Raw genomic sequence first — 15,982 nt, forward strand, 5'->3', positions numbered from 1 at the left:
ATACAATTCAGGGCATAGGATTGGGCAAAGATTTCCTGAGGAAGACACCAAAATCAAATGCAACAAAAGTAAAAATTGGCAAATGAGATCTACTTAAACTAAAGAGCTTCTGCACAGCAAAGGAAACTATCAATAGAGTAAACAGACAACCTACAGAATGGGAGAAAAACTTTGCAAACTATCCATCAGACAAAGGTATAATATCCAGCATCTATAAAGGACTTCAACAAATTTACAAGAAAAAATAAAAAAAACATTAAGAAGTGGGCAAAGGACATGAACAGACACGTGTCAAAAAAATGTGGCCAACAATCATATGAAAAGAAGCTCAACATCACTGATCATTGGAGAAATGCAAATCAAAACCACAATGAGATAGCATCTCACACCAGTCAGAATGACTATTACTAAAAAGTCAAAAATAACAGATGTTGGCAAGATAGTGAAGAAAAAGGAATGCTTATACACTGCTGGTAGGAATGTAAATTAGTTCAACCGCTGTGGAAGACAGTAGGATGATTCCTTGATGTCCTAAAAAGAGAATTACAATGGACCCATTAATTCTGTAATTCTGTTACTATGTTATTGTAAAGACACATGCATGTATATGTTTGAAACACTATTAACAATAGCAAAAGCATGAAATCAACCTGTAGGACCATCAATAGTAGACGGATAAAGAAAATGTGATACATATATACCATGGAATACTATGCAGCCACAAAACAACAAGATTATGTCCTTTCCAGGAACATACATGCAGATGGAGGTCATTATTCTTGCCAAACTAACACTGGAACAGAAAACCAAATGCCACATGTTCTTACTTTTACTGAGAGCTAAATGGTAAGAACATATGAAGACACATAGAGGAAAACAACACACACTGGGGCCTTTTGGGGAGTGGAGGATGGGAGGAAGGAGAGGATCAGGAAAAACAATGGATACTAGGCTTAATATCTGGGTGATGAAATAATCTGTACAATAAACTCCTATGACACAAGTTTACCTATATAACAAACCTGCAGATGTACTGCTGAACTTGAAAAGTTAAAAACAAAGTTATTCCATAATAGCGAATTCATCAAGAGGCCATAAAAGTTCAAACATATATGTGCCTTAAAAACAGAACTTTATAATACGCAAAGCAAAACAGAGAACTGCAAGGGGAAATAGACAAACCAATTATTATAGCAAAATTTCGATGCCCCACACTCAATACATCATAGAACAAGTGGACAGAAAAAGCAGTAAGAAAGTGGAAAACTTGAAAAACGCTATCAACACACGTGACTACTTGAACACTGCACTCAACAGTGGCAAAATATACATTCATTTTAAGTGCACATGGAAGATTGACCAAGACAGACCATATTCCAGGTCACAAAACAAGTCTCCCTAAGTGTAAAAGCATCCCGTCCGTTATATTCTAGACTAGGTTTAACCAAACTATACCACTGTCTTTTGACTTTGGGATACAGAATTCGAGTATGGGAAGAATAAAACAATGGATAAAAGATGAAAAAACATGTTAGGCTAAAGAAAGAAAATTTGGGGAAAGTCTGAGATGGGAGAATAATGGTGCAGCTGGTTAGGAATAATGAAGACAGGACGGAGAAGAAAGAATTTTAAGCAGTGTTTCTATTAATTATATATTCTGTTAATAAATGGAAATAAAATACTTAAATTATTTAAAAATTATTTTTGTACTAGACCAAATGAATTGTGGTCACTGAAGTATAATACTTCTACAGAAACTAAAAATTATAAAAAATTAATATATAACTAAAGTTTCTTGCAATATATTACTTTTTTTCTGATATTTTGCATCTTTTTGTATTTGTTACAACTAATGAAACGTTTGATGTGCCTTGTGATTTTTCTGTCTTAACTATTTCTGCTCTGTGTTCATCCAGACAGAAAAGCCTTTTCAGAAGTTCTCCAACAAGCTTCTCCTATATCTTATTATGTCCTACTCTGCACTCCAACAAGCTTCTCCTGTGTCTAATATGACCCTCCTCACCTTCGGCTGTAAGAGAGATTTAGAAAATACATTATACAAGGCAAAAATATTTTTATGATTGACTTAGATAAATTTGATTTATCATCTGTAGCCTGGCCACCATGAACAAAATCAGAATTTAAATCCAATAATTTCTATAGCAAATATTCATGGTATTGAGCATTTAAAATAAAATGCTCTAAAATGTATAGCATGAAGCTTTTATTTGGGATTTAAATATTTATTTTATTTCATTTGATTTCTTAACTTTTATTTCGGGTTCAGGGGTACATGTGCAGGTTTGCTATACAGGTAAATAGTGTGTCACAGGGATTTGTTGTACAAATTATTTCATCACCCAGGTAATAAGCATAGTACCTGAGAGTTTTTTACCCTCTTCCTTCTTCTACCCTCCACCTTCAAGTAGGCCCTGGTTTTGTTCTTCCCTTCTTTGTGTTCATAGGTATGCAATGTGTAGCTTCCACTTTTAAATGAGAACATCTGGTATTTAGTTTTCTTTCCCTGTGTTAGTTTACTTAGGACAATGGCCTCCGGTTCCATCCATGTTGCTGCAGTGGACATCATCTCATTCTTCTTATGGCTGCGTAGAATTCCATGGTATATATGTACCAAATTCTATTTATCCAGTGCACCATTGATGGGCATTTAGCTTGATTCCATGTGTTTGCTATTATGAATGGTATTACAATGAACATATGCCTGCATGTGTCTTTATGGTAGAATTATTTCTATTCCTTTGGGTATATATCCAATAATGGGATTGCAGGGTCAAATTATAATTCTGTTTTAAGTTCTTTTGGGAAATCACCAATCTGCTTTCCACAGTGGCTAAACTAGTTTACATTTCTACCAGCAGTGCATAGGCATTCCTTTTTCTCCACAACCTCACCAGCATCCATTATTTTTTGACGTTTTAATAATAGCCATTCTGACTGGTGTGAGATGGTATCTCATTGTGATTTTGATTTTCATTTCTTCAAGGATCAGTGATGTCAAGCTTCTTTTCATATGATTGTTGGACACATTTTCTTTTGAAATGTGTTTGTTCATGTCCGTTTCTCAATTTTTAATGTTTTTTTCTTGTAAATTTACTTAAGTTTCTTATAGATGTTGGATAATATACTTTTGTCTGATGCATAGTTTGCAAAAATTTTCTCCCATTCTGTAGGTTATCTGTTCACTCTATTGATAGTGCAGAAGCTCTTCAGTTTAATTATGTCCCATTCATCAATTTTTGTTGGGTTTCAATATTTAAATAAATACATCCACTTAATAATCAGTGGAAATACATAAAACACTTATTAAAAGAATAATAAACATACTTTTGTTTCTGGCTAAATAGTCAACTTAGTCTTTAAAAGTTAAATATGAATGTATTCTACGATAATGAAAATCAGAAGCCACCCAAATGTCCAATTACAGAAAAAAAATGGTTACTTATATCATGGAGTATTCTATTGCAATGAGAAAGAATGAACTATTAATATATATATATATAAATATGGGTAAATCTTAGGACTATCATATTGGGTAAAAAAGAGCATATCCCTAAAACTTTATGAAGTATGTATATATTATATATTTGAGTCTTTATAAAATCTCAAAGAGAAATAAATCTGAACACATTGACTTGAAATATATACATATATAGGGTCAAGCCATTAAAATGGGGCATGATTAAACAAAAACCAAGATAGTGATGAAATTTGGCAGTAAAGCTGTGGGATGGGATTTTGGATGACGTCACAGGTAGATTTCAACAGTATTGATGCTATTTTAGACAATATTCTGGATAATATCTGGTTAGAAAATTTAGAGATGTTTATTTTGTATTAAAATTTCATATGTATTTCAAAACTTACTTTGTGTAATCAAATATTTGATTTTTAAAATTAAAATACAATGAAAAAGTCAATTCTATAAATCACGTCTTTTTATCCATTGATGAAAATCACAGTTTATGATTTTCTTACTGGCAGAAAATTATATCTGAGAGTTACATTTTAAAAAAAGCAGAGAGAAGGAAGGAAAATAAGTTCAGAAAAAAATAATATTCAATTTTGCTAATACCATATTGGGCTTGAGCAGTGGAATAACAGCAGTGTCTCTGAGTTAGTGTCATGGGGGAGACTGGTCTTAATAATTAAACAGGAAACTTGCTGGAGTTGCTAACGTCTTAGACCCTTCAAGCTGCTATAGCAAAATGCCGTAGACTGTGCGGCTTTCAAATGGCAGAAATCTGTTTTTCGTATTTCTGAAGGCGGGAAATCTGAGATCAAGGTGCTGGCATGGTCAGCTTCTCGTGAGGGCCTTTTCCTAGGTTGCAGACTGCCAACTTCTTGCTGTATTGTCACTCGGAGGAAAGAGGGCAAGTCTCTCAGGTCTCTTTTATGAGGACACTAATCCTATTCATGAGGGCTGCACTCTCATAACCTGGTTACCTCCCAAAGCCTCTGCCTCCTAACGTTACAATAGGCATTAGGATTTCAATATGTAGATCTTGGGAGGGACACAAATATTACAGCCAGCAAGAAGGGATACACATAATCATATCGAATAGAAAATTTTAAGGCTCCCATTTTTTTCTAATGCAATGTTTTCAGTTTCCTTAATGAAAACGAGTAGTACAAGATCCTTTTGTGTTATTCCATTCAGAGAACATAGCCTGGAAGAAAAGTCACACTTTTGAAACTCTCTTAAATATAGAGAGCAACCCTTTCCTGATAAGGAGAAAATGCTAAAAGATATTTTGCAATGTATCTGAGGGAGCAAACTTCCAGAATAAACAATTACTCACAACTGGGTACTTGAAAGGAATATCAAGTGATGTGCAATTACAACAACAATGAGAGTAAGAAAAACCAATGACTGATATGATTTTAGTGACACCTTACATAGAACTCTAGAGAAGATAAATCCAGAACACGCCACAGCAGAAGTTGTGCATCACGTAACCAGTGTGTCAGGCACTGTGGCAGCAAATTTCTTGGAACATGCAGATGTGCTCGTTACTTTTTTCCACAAGACTCAGGTCATGGTCTCTCACTTTTAATTCATGTTCTTCTAGAATTTGACCCTGTTGGAGAGATGCTTGGGTGGCCATATTAATCTCTACCAACTTTTTACACACACACACACAGACACACACGTCAAAGCTTTCAAGGTACGACTGGATTTTGGTTACATGGATGAATTGTATAGTAGTGAAGTCTGAGATTTTAGTGTGCCCACTACCTGATAATGTACATTGTAGTTAATATATAGTTCTCTTTCTGTCCCTCAGCTCCTTCCCACCATCTCACTTCTGAGTCTCTGAAGTCCATTATATAACTATGCCTGCATTTTCATTCCTATAGCTTAGCTCCCATTGTAAGAACACATGGTATTTGGTTTTCCATTCCTGAGTTACTTCACTTAGAATAATGACCTCTAGCTTCATTCAAGTTGCTGCAAAAGATATTATTTCATTCTTTTTCATAGGTGAGTAGTATTTCATGTTGTATATATACCAAATTTTTTTATACATTCATTGGTCAAGGACATTTAGGTTGGTTTGATACCTTTGCAATTGTGAATTGTACTGCAGTAAACATACATGTGAAGAAAGTCTACCAACTTATTTTCAGTAGAATAATTCAGAATTTTTTTATTCTTTGGAGTAGTCCAAACTTCTTTAATAACTCTTCATTTTAGAGACTCAGGCCATGGATATTGTACCTATTATATTTCTTTCTTTCTTTTTTCTTTTTCTTTTTTTTTCCTTTTTTTTTTTCCACCTCTTAGGAAATGGAATTGTGTGCAAAGCACATTAAAAGTTTATCAGATGTGCTGCTTTTAAGCAAATGAGACTTTCAGCAATATAAGAGGTGGCTGAGGCCCCTCATGACTGCTGTGGCTTCCCTGTGTGTCAGTTTTATGATCAACACTGGAACCCTAACATCCATCTGGCTGAATAGTCATTCCCTTGATAATCTGACTGTGCTGCCCTCTCTCTTTTTTTCCACCTAAATGCTCTCTGGCCTGGTTAAAAAATCACATTCCAGGTGTATTTATCTTTTTGACTTTTAGCACTACTCTTCCTCTCCTAATAGACCTAAAGATTCTGGATAAGTTACATCCTTTCATTGCTTTCTTTCAGATCATGAGCTTTTTCTTGTCATAGCTACATGCTGTGTGGGATACCCTATTTACTTATGTAATACTGTGCTTATTACTAGTGTTCTTCCATTTATATCCTCATTGATATTGCTGCCAAATAGCTTCCATCCACTCAGGACCTTTTGTTCCTGGCTTCATTTTATTTAACAACCTTTCTGATTAAGTTGGGCATTTGCATTCTCTAGTAAGCAAAACAAGCCATTCTAAAATATTTTTATGACATATACTAGAAATTTTTCACAAGTGTGGAATATTCCTCCAATTTTATAACCTTTAAATGTATCTTTTTACATTCTATTCAAGTTAATTCGTTAGAGTGCAATGGATGGCATTGTTAGATAAATAACACTAAATCTATTTTAAAATTAACTAGAAAATAAAATTTAAATATTATTTGTAAGAAACTGAGACACATTTCACAACTGACTGCAACACTCTGGTATATTAAACCATTGTTAATAACCATTGAGCACCAAGAAACACTCTTAAACGTTTTTATCTTAAGCAGAGGGACAAGCTTAGATTTTTTCCACCCTGAATTAGTGAATAGATCCAGTAGGAAGATGTACAAAACACTTCAATAAGCCCTGAGAAATAGTTGCTCTGTTTATATACATCTAGTGAGAGGGTTTAAGGATTTCTACTGTCATGTAAGCTTGAGAGCTGCTGAGATAAGATCTTTTCTTCTCTTTTTAGCAAACTTTATTCTCCAGAAACTGTCCAACTTGTTACATGCATCATAGTTGGTTACACCAAATATGGTTGTGTTTCAGAGAGACAGATCTAGTCTTTTAAGTTTCATAAGGAAGACAAGGCATGCAGTAAGTTTAGAAACCAGAATAGAGACAGTGGCAGACAATGCAGTACAGCCTACTTCACACTATTTCAGATTTCTTTTTCCAGACTTCCTCACTGTGGCAGATGAAAAGGGAACTATGTGAATGCCTGGACTCTATTATATGGAGTTATGGTAATGGAACATGGTTTGTGACAATAAGATATAAGCAGGAGAAACTGGTATCTCCTCACTAGCACCAGAAGCAAAGTCTTACGAGTTGGACTTCTCTTATTTGTCTTCCAATTTTCCTCTCACTTCCTCGGTGAAACTCAGGGGAATATTGAGTCCTGCTTCCATTATGGATGCATAACCATTTAAAAGATCAAATTTTCCTGAGACAATAATAAATTGAGGAACCAAAGCCAGAACATTTGGGAAGGGAGTTGATTATTGAAACAAGGGATCAGCATGAATTGAATTAAATATTTTTTATGGCTTGCAGCCTGAGGACAATCAAAAGTCAGGCCTGTGTGGCAACTAAAACCCCATTCAACAACCCACTGGCTTGATAGCGTGAAGAAACACTGAAAAGTAGGGAAGGATGTCTGGAAAGGACATATCCAGAAAGAAGGATCCCAAATTCTGTCTATAAACTCTTCTGAAATCTTACGCTGATCCCTGGCATTGCATACACTGAACAGACTGCAGGTAGTCCAGTTAAAGAAAAAGAGAAATAATCTAAAATTTCATTTGATGACTTAAATATTGAATGTGAAGTTTGAACCCAATCAAGTTAAGTACCTGTTAAAACAAAAATATCAACAGTCTTCACTGGACAGTAGTACAAAGACTCTCAACAATATAACATTCATATGATCCATGATACAAGTAAATATTAATTGATATTTGAAAAGATGCAGAAATATGTTAATCATTCTTAAATTTTAAAAAAGTCAATGAAGGCTGACTTCTAGGTAGCCCTGATTTTGAAATTAGTAAACAACAACATTAAAGCAGCTATTTTAATTAACATAGATGAGATAAAGGAAAATACACTTATAATAAATAAAACAATAGGCAACCTGAATAAGGAAATAGAGGATGTAAAAAGAATAAAATGAAAATTCTAGAACTGCAAATTATAATATCTGAAATAAAAAATTACTTAGTTCTTTTAATCACGTTAAAGAGAACATGTTTTGTTTCTGGTGGATTTAAGACTATATAAGAAATAAAAGTTTGCAATGTTACCTAAGCACTCAGATAAAATAAGCTATGCAATTATCAAAGAAGTCTTCAAAAACTTTTTGATATGTAGGTATGTGTATGTATATATTTATTATATATAATGTATAATGTGTTATACAGCATATTACATGTCATAGGGTATTATATACTTCAAATATTCATTAGTGTATGTATATGCATTTGTCTATATATGTATATATACAAATAACTATAAAATATAAAGTGTTAATTGTATAACATATAAAATATGGTATATAACATATATGTTATGTATTTGTAATATGCTATATATGTACACTTGCCAGTGCATGTTTTAAGAAGTAAACTAGCACAACTGAAGAAAGAAGTGGAGCTAGATATAATACCACATAGCTCTCAAAGAAATCTAAAAACTTTTCATATGATATATATAAAACATATCTATAACATGTATTCTGCCATGTATATATAATACATATAATATATATCATACCATGTATTTATGTAATATAGTAGCATGTAATATGTTAGGCCATTACATGTATGTGTAAAAATACACACATACATGCAATATATATGAAATTCTTGCCTTTAGCCTTGTTAATGGTAACCAACCAAGCAAATATTGCTTGCCAATGACAAGCTATGTAGAAGTAATATGGTAACATATTTTATTATGTAAATCTAGGTTATAGTGTTATAGATATTTTGGAGAAAGGGTGAAGTTCTTGTTCTTTCTACTAAAACTTTAGGCTGGGCATGGTGGCTTACACCTGTAATCCCAGCACTCTGGGAGGCCAAGGCGGGATCACTTGAAACCCAGAGTTCAAGACCAGCCTAGACAACATAATGAAACCATTTATCTACAAAAACATTTAAAAAATTATCCAGGCATGGTGGTGTGCACCTGTGGTCCCTGCTACTCAGTAGGCTGAGGTGGGAGGATCCCTTGAGCCCAGGAGATTGAGGCTGCTATGAGCCAAGAAAAAAAAAAAAAGCAAGAATTCAAAAAAATATTTACTTCATTTTACCATGCCATACTAAATACATTCTGAAGACTCTTCTTCCTAGTCTAAGTCCATAAAAATGACAAAACAGAACAGGGAAAATTAGCTGTTTTATCAGGGCATTAGTAATTATAGAAAGGAAAACATATATTGAAGAGTAAATTACATTGAGGAAGTAATCCAAGCCCTTTGCTTTAAAAATAGAGAGCACTTCAAAGGAGTTTCTGTCCCAAAAGTGGTAGCTTTCTAAAAAGCAGAGGGAGTTCAGCGGCAATTGAAAAGATAGCAGTTTGCAAAACCACAATTGTTATCCATGGTTTGATACTGACACATTCATTCATTCACTCCTATTTTTGTCAGGCAACATGAGAAAGGAAATAAAAAGGTACATGACTGTAACAGCAGCAGTAGGTTTTTCATTTTTTTTTATGTATGAAAGAATAAAATATACAGTATAGGAATAATCTGAGTGTGTGGATGGCAAGTACAGTTTTTCCCAATAAATATAAAGTTAAAAAGTTACTATAAGGATAACTAAACAACTGGAATATGTTGGAAATCATGGTTGAAACGGAAATGCATCTTTAATTCTATGTTTTAAAAAGCTACCAAACTCAGACTTTCAAGATCCAGATAATTCTCCTTTTTATTTATACTTTTCTGGAAGACAGAGAATCATGGAGAGTTAGCACAAAATTATTTTATTGAGTTCTCTAATACCTGAAATAGATAAGGACAACCCAAGATGGAAAGATATAGACAAACCTAAATTAGGAACGTGTAATAAAACATTAGAAAACAAAACAAAATTTCTGAATATATAGTCACTGAAATAACATTAAAAGCCAATTGATGGTTTAAGAAGAATACTAAACATACTGAAAAGTGACAAAGCTAGATATGAGGAAATCATATAGAAATCCATGCAGAGAGATAAGAAAATAGTGTGAAGGAAAACCTATAGCTCATATCTAATATGTGTGACAAAAAGAATTTTAAAAAGGCAATAATCATATGGGGAAATTATTTAGAAATAAAAAAGCAAGATTCTTCAAATGAAACAAAAAAAGTAGAAGAAGTCCCTAGTAAGATAAATGAAAACAAATCTATAAACCTAACCTAAACCCAACTCTGAGATTTACATACACACACACACACACACACACATATATACACACATATATGTTGTGATGTTGTTGCCCAGGCAGGAGTGCAATGGTGTGATCTCGGCTCACTGCAACCTCTACTTTCAGGGTTCAAACAATCCTCCTGCCTCATCCCCCCAAGTAGAAGGCATGTGCCACCACATCCAGCTAATTTTTGTATTTTTTATTAAAGATAGGATTTCACCACATTGGCCAGGCTGGTCTTGAACCCCTGACCTCAGGTGATCCGCCCACTTTGGCATCCCAAACTGCTGGAATTACAGGTGTGAGCCACTGTGCCTGGCCTGAGATTATATTTTTAAAAAGACTTTCAGCTGTATGATTTTAAGTAAAGCACGATTAGAGTATAGAAAATACCCATGTACAATACAGAAAATTTGAAGGACTGTAATGTATATTAGCACCTGCTAGCCAAAGTAAACTTCTAGAGTGGATATCAAGGCTCCCAACCCCCAAGCCTCAGACCCATATGGAATCCTGGACTGTTAAGAACAGGGCCGCACAGCAGGAAGTGAGCAGCCTGCAGCAACATTACTCCCTGAGCTGCTCCTCCTGTCAGATCAGCAGAAACATTAGAGTCTCATAGGAGCACTAACTCTATTGTGAATTACACATGTGAGGGATCTAGGTTGCGTGCTCTTTATGAGAATCTAATGCCTGATGATCTGAGGTGAAAGCCTCATCCTGAAACCATGTCCCTATCACCTGTGGAAAAATTGTCTTCCATATAACTGGTCACCAGTGCCAAAAAGGTTGGGGACCACTGGGGGATCACTTTTAAATAGCAGGCAAAATAGAATATAAAGTAAAAGCATTGATAGGGATAAAAGGCATTGAAAGAAACAATAATCTATCAAGAAGTCATATTATTTATAACTTTGTCCCTGTTTAACAAAACATAAAAAGAAACAGAAAACGAAAATTGAAATGATTGCAAGAAAAAATTTAAAAATCCACAGTTCTCTCAGAGATAGATAGATCAAAATAGATAGAATTGATAGGATAATAAATAATACATTATTATATTTAACATTTTATACTAATAAAATGAAAATATTTTAAATAATATAGGCAGTTTAATTTTATATATCTGAGCATATAGATTTATACAGAACTTTGTACTAAATAAAGAACATGCATTGTTTCCAAGGACATGCAGACTATTAACAGAAATTGTTCATATCCAGATGCTACATGATTTCTAAACAAATGCAATTGTTGACTAAAATTAAATTAATTGAAACCTCATAATAAATAGCACTCCTTCAAAAAGACCTTTATAAACTAAAAGTAAAAAATTCTTGTAAATAGTCCATGGGATGAAAATGAGAATTACAATGTTGAACAAAGCAATGAGAAAACTCCAATGGTAAAAGTTTTGTTATGTAGCTAAAATGTACAAAGATGAAAATATATATACTTAAGTGAGTATAATAGGAAATAAGAAATAATATAATTTAATGAGCTAAGCTTTCTTTTTCAAGCTGGGTGTGGTGGCACAAACTTGTAGTCTCAGCTACTAGGAAGACTGAGGTGGAAGGGTCACTTGAGCCCAGCAGTTCAACTCTAGCCTGGACAACATAACAAAAACATCATATCTTCTCTAAAGAGAGAGAGAGAGAGAGAGAGAGAGAGACAGAGAGAGAGAGAGTGCATAAAATAATAATAATGAAACAAGCCCTACCTAAAATATTAGAAAGATTTAAAAGATAAAATTATAAAGAGTACTAAAATAGAGAACGTAGATATTTAAATCTGTTTTTTGGACAAAAGAATAAAAATCTGATTATATTGATAAACATAGTCAAGAGCTGGCACAATTTAAAAGTTCAAAGAAATTAGTAACATTATCATTAGAAGTATCATGAATATATAGCAAAAGACACTTTAAAAACTGAAAAAAAAAAAAAAGAGAAATTAATCAATTGATCTTTGGGAAGGCAACAGCAAAAGATGCCAGTTCTCCCTAAATCAAACTATAAAGTCAGTGCAATAACAATGAAAATATCAATAAGACATTTTATAAAATTTGTAAGCTATTTCTAGAAATCAAATGTAAGACAAAAAGTAAAATAAAAAATGTCAAAATAATACTGAAAAGAAGAAGAATGGGGTCTTGCCTGGAAGACATGAAGCTTTATTATAAATTGTCAGTAATTAAAACATCGTGGCATTGGTTAGATGAAAACTAATTCTTATCACCTAATTTTAGAAACTTAGAAATATAAATAAATGAAGCATGAAGGTAGAAATGACTTAAGTCTCATAGCTATGGTGGCAGGTTCAGGACCAAAATTCTTGTCTCCTTAATCCCAGGCCTGGACTCTGTTTCCTACAGTACATGTTACTCTCTCACATGCTGTTAGACAAGTAGAGAGTTTATAAATTAGAACAGTCTGGGTCTGCTATAGTAATAAGCAATTCCAAATCATTGTAGCTTAAAACACAGTATTTTTTTCTTGCTTAATTACATATCCGACTGGGTCAGTGTTGAAGTCAGCTCCTCACAGTCACTTAGCAACTTAGGCTGATGGAGTCTCTGTCATCTGACAACTGGACTGTCTCAACCTCTTCTGTCATTTGACCTTTTCTATCACTGTGTGAGGGTCAAGGAGAACGTAGAGGACTCCACAGAGGTTTTTCATTGCCTTAGTCCAAAAGTATTATATGTCAGTTCCATCCACATCTCACTGACGACAACTTGTCACATGGCCCTTCCTGATTCCAGGATGACTGGGCAGTGTATTGAGCTGTAAGTTCAGGTAGGTAAGAGCAGGTAGATACTGATGGACCTTAGATTACAATTACATGTAGTAAAGTGAAAGTAACTCTGAATTGTTCAGCTGATGATTCATATCAAATTCTTTCTATCCCATTGAGGTTTCCAGTTTTTTAATGTATTCCCGAATATCTGTATCCTTATCCTAGGATTTGGAGAATAAACATATGACAATGTAAATCAAATGAGTGCTTTTGACTCTGTGGTTAAAATGTTTAAAATGATAAGCGAAGAAGGAGGATGAAAACCATGGTTTGGAGGTTTGCCCATGGTTCCTAAAGTCTGCTTTACTTACGGAAGGGAAAAAGGCAGGTCCTTAGTTCACCAAATTCTAAGTTCTTGGCTTGAAAATGTTCCCTCAGCTTCCCCCAATATTTACCCTTTTTACAGAAACTAGAGCCTGTTTCAGGGAAAAGTCTGAAGCAAAAAGAAAATTAGTGAACTCATAGAATTTGAAGAATTCTCTTTTCATAAGAAAAGTTTTTGCCTGAATTTAGTATAATTCATTCAAAATATACATAGGAAAAATGTTTTAAACATTTTTACTGATATATTTATTTTTTAAATCTATACAATTTATACCAGGAAGTCAAAGGTCAGTCAACTCCTTGATAAAGGTTAGTAATCAAAACAAAAGCGATTCTGAAACTGATATAGCATCATCAACTCCACTGTGGTGCCAAAATGTAAAATATAGATACTCTGAGAATGAGGAATTCAAATTTTAAAGATTTGCCCTAAAGAAAAAAATTTCCCAACTTGGAAACTATGCCCATCAATAGCTTTGATTTATGTATGACATACACATGTTCTGTATTTAATAGACTACTATGCTGTTATAAATGCATTGATGTTGTCAATGTCATGGGAAAACCTCCATCAGTTATTCTAAAGTAGAGAGCAGATTATAAAATAGGAAAGTAGATTATAAAGTAACATGCATTCTATAATCCATATATGAAAACTGTAGCTATATTTTTACGGTTATATATGTAGAGAGATTAGCTAAGCACAAAAATGATGGCAGTTTGGGTGGTGGTATACTGGGAGACTTTAATTTTGTTCCTTTTTGATTTTGTGCACTCACTTTTTTTTTTATAAGTCTCTATACATTTTGCAAACGTACATTTATTTTGAAAAGACAAAAAAGCTTAAAGAGTAGTTTTGGAGAACAAGTTGCACATTTATGCAGAATTATATATCTGTATATTGTTTTTCTACAGATGCTGGGTATTGAACTACAATTGGGTTTCCAGGAAAGACCTAAGTTATCTTTTGGAATATTAACACTATGAATATATTTTACCTCTTAACTACAGACACACACGCACACACACGCACACACATGCACACACACACACACCATTTTAAGGTATGAAGAACAGTTTAAAAATGTAAATATCCTGTACCTCATTGGAGATGGATTGAAGCTCTTTTATTCTAGGGGCTAATTGATAGACCTTTTAATATCATCTCAGGGTCAAGAAGCCAAATATATTATTCCAAGTTCTGAATTGCTTGGTAACCTTTGTCTTTCTTTGTATGAAAAAGAGAACTGCATCCGTCGTGGAAGAAAGTGTGATCTCTGGAACAGCAATGTAAGAGAGGCAGGATCACAGACAGTGGTTTGGCAAATGTTAGGTTATGCTCTGTGTCATCACTTCTTGTGTTTCAGAGGGATAACATTTACCTCTGTTTTTCCCACATATGCTTCTAATGCTCCTGCTTTCAATTCTAGGCTAGGTTTTGAAAAATCAAAAGCATGTTTTGTGGGTTCCATAAGAGATTGCAAACACTTTGTGTTGAAGCAGATCCTGGAGGGGGTGATGACATAGGCTGGGTAGAGAGGGCCTGCTGCTGGGCATCCTGCCTCCAGCCCTGTTCTACATCAGAAAAAGTCCATGCATCTGTGCTCTGTTGCCTGCCTGGACTGCCTCAGCCACACCAAAGCCACGGATCCCTCTGGGCAGGGAGGGCAGAGGAAGAAACGCAGTGCTCTGTGGACCAGGAAGAGAAAACCTCTAAATATTAAGGATATGTCTGAAAAAAAAAAAAAAAATGGTATATCTATCCTAAGAGATGCTGAAAAGAAATACGAAATTTAGTCAGCAAACTTTCTTGTCTCTTGATGCTCAGATCTTTTAGTGACAGGTTTCCTAACCCTCTCTTTAGCTGTTTCTCCTATTTATTCTTATTGTCCTTCCTCTGATTCATGCATCTCCATGAAAGTACAACAGACATTCATTTTTGGGAAAATTTCTTGATTTGGATTTTCAGCAAAGCATTTTTGTGCATGTGCAGGCCAGTGTTCATTTGTGGTCCGCCTGTGAGAACTCCAAGGGCTTGTGGAGATAATTTTCTCATCCTATATACGGCCTACTACAGAAGAGATATGGCTGTCATCAAGGGATCTGTGCCATCAGAACATTTGGTTTCTAGTCTCCCAAATCCTCTTTGTTTTTGATCGTGACATTTCTTCATGCTCAGATGCATACGTGATGTAACATTCTTTGTTGATGTTCTGAAATGTGTTTTAGAGTTATTTTGGCTTCACACAAAATAAGAATGGGGCTCAAAACTTTCTGGTCGAAATGCTAATCTTTGGGGCTTTTTCTTTTCTTTTTCTCCTGTTTTTCAGTACTATGCATGTTTGTAAAGCTTTACACCTAAGAATGGTATTTAATGGACCCTAGACTGTTTTGTTGGAAACAGGGCAAATAGGAGGTCTCTCTAGGGAATTTGTGGGCCCTTATTGTGGTGCAGGAGTATGCCCTAAAGGGGAGCTCCTCACAGCCTAATTGTTGACGAGTGATGGAAGTTCAACAGCATGGAAACTCTACTTCG

This window comes from Rhinopithecus roxellana, chromosome 1 (genome assembly GCF_007565055.1).
Source record: "Rhinopithecus roxellana isolate Shanxi Qingling chromosome 1, ASM756505v1, whole genome shotgun sequence".
In the NCBI taxonomy this organism is placed as follows: domain Eukaryota; kingdom Metazoa; phylum Chordata; class Mammalia; order Primates; family Cercopithecidae; genus Rhinopithecus; species Rhinopithecus roxellana.